This window comes from Arachis hypogaea, chromosome 17 (assembly GCF_003086295.3).
Source record: "Arachis hypogaea cultivar Tifrunner chromosome 17, arahy.Tifrunner.gnm2.J5K5, whole genome shotgun sequence".
NCBI classification, from domain to species: Eukaryota; Viridiplantae; Streptophyta; class Magnoliopsida; order Fabales; family Fabaceae; genus Arachis; species Arachis hypogaea.
The window spans coordinates 89,139,511-89,141,729 of record NC_092052.1 but is presented as its reverse complement, the minus strand read 5'-3'; the positions used below and the strand labels follow the sequence as shown (position 1 = coordinate 89,141,729).

General features: G+C 31.9%; 1 non-coding gene across 1 annotated transcript; it reads right to left on the bottom strand.

Annotated features, from left to right (window-relative positions):
- Positions 1–1,636: 1,636 nt before the first annotated feature.
- LOC112768368 (small nucleolar RNA R71) lies at positions 1,637–1,744 on the bottom strand. Its single transcript, XR_003185804.1, has one exon. It is a non-coding gene; the product is annotated as a small nucleolar RNA R71 (small nucleolar RNA).
- Positions 1,745–2,219: the final 475 nt, after the last annotated feature.

Below are 2,219 nucleotides of genomic sequence, written 5' to 3'. Positions count from 1 at the left end.
ATTTTTTCAAAAATATGTTCTTGGTGATCATCATGATCTTCAAAGTGTTCTTGGTGTTCATCTTGACCTTCATAGCATTCTTGCATGCATTCATTGTTTTGATCCAAAATCTTCATGCATTGCATCTCTTTAGTGTTTTTCTCTCTCATCATAAAAATTTCAAAAAAAAAATCAAAAAAATATCTTTCCCATTTTCTCTCATCAAATTCAAAAATTTGGATTGACTTTTTCAAAAAAAATTTTAAAATCAAATTGTTTCTCATGAGTCAAATCAAATTTTCAATTTGAAAATCTTATCTTTTTCAAAATCTTTTTCAAAAATCAAATATTTTTCAAAATTCTTAGTTATTTTCAAAAATTCCAAAAAATATTTTTCAAAAATCTTTTTCTTATTTTTATACCAAATTTTTGAAAATAACATAATCAATTAATGTTTTGATTCAAAAATTTCAAGTTTGTTACTTACTTGTTAAGAAAGATTCAAACTTTAAGTTCTAGAATCATATCTTGTGATTTCTTATGAATCAAGTCATTAATTGAGATTTTAAAAATCAAATCTTTTTCAAAACTAATTTCTAAAATATCTTCTTATCTTACCTTTTTCAAAAAGTTGGTTTCAAAATATCTTTTCTAACCTCCTAACTTCTTATCTTTTCAAAATTTGTTTCAACTAACTAACTAACTTTTTGTTTGTTTCTTAACTTTTTCAAAACTACCTAACTAACTCTCTCTCTCTCTAATTTTCGAAAATATCTTCCCTCTTTTTCAAAAATTTCTTTTTTATTAACTAATTATTTTTTATTTTTTATTTTAAAACTTTTTCAAAAAAATACTAACATTTTTCAAAAACCATTTTCGAAAATCACTAACCCTTTTTCAAAAATTATTTTCGAAAATTCTCCCTCTCCCATCTTATTCTATTTATTTATTCATCTACTAACATCTCATCTTACATCTCAACCCTCCTCACAGTTGTGTTTCTTCCATTATATTACATTCTTTGTCTCCCCCTCTTCTTCTACTCACACAGGGATCCCTATACTATGGTATAAATGATCCATATTATTATTATTATTTTTTTCTGTGCCCTCTTCTTTGTCATATGAGCAGGATCAAGGACAAGAATATTCTTGTTGAAGCAGATCCAGAACCTGAAAGGACTCTGAAGAGAAAATTAAGAGAAGCGAAATTACAACAATACAGAGATAACTTTTCAGAAATTTTCGAACAGAAAGAGGAGATGGCAGCCAAAAATAATAATAATGTAAGGAAGATGCTTGGTGACTTTACTGCACCTAATTCCAATTTACATGGAAGAAGCATCTCTATTCCTGCCATTGGAGCAAACAACTTTGAGCTGAAACCTCAATTAGTTTCTCTGATGCAGCAGAACTGCAAGTTTCATGGACTTCCATCTGAAGATCCTTTTCAGTTCTTAACTGAATTCTTGCAGATATGTGATACTGTTAAGACTAATGGAGTAGATCCTGAAATCTACAGGCTCATGCTTTTCCCTTTTGCTGTAAGAGACAGAGCTAGATTATGGTTGGATTCTCAACCCAAAGACAGCCTGAACTCTTGGGATAAGCTGGTCACGGCTTTCTTAGCCAAGTACTTTCCTCCTCAAAAGCTGAGCAAGCTTAAAGCTGATGTTCAAACCTTCAGACAAAAAGAAGGTGAATCCCTCTATGAAGCTTGGGAAAGATACAAACAGTTGACCAAAAAGTGTCCTTCTGACATGCTTTCAGAATGGACCATCCTGGATATATTCTATGATGGTTTATCTGATCTATCAAAGATGTTACTGGACACTTCTGTAGGTGGATCCATTCACCTAAAGAAAACGCCTGCAGAAACTCAAGAACTCATTGACATGGTTGCTAATAACTAGTTCATGTACACTTCTGAAAGGAACCCTATGAATAATGGGACGCCTATGAAGAAGGGAGTTCTTGAAGTTGATACTCTGAATGCCATATTGGCTCAGAAAAAAATATTGACTCAGCAAGTCAATATGATCTCTCAGAGTCTGAATGGAATGCAAGCTGCATCCAACAGTACTCAAGAGGCTTCTTATGAAGAAGAAGCTTATGATCCTGAGAACCCTGCAATAGCAGAGGTGAATTACTTAGGTGAACCTTATGGAAACACCTATAACTCATCATGGAGAAATCATCCAAATTTCTCATGGAAGGATCAAAAGCCTCAACAAGGCTTTA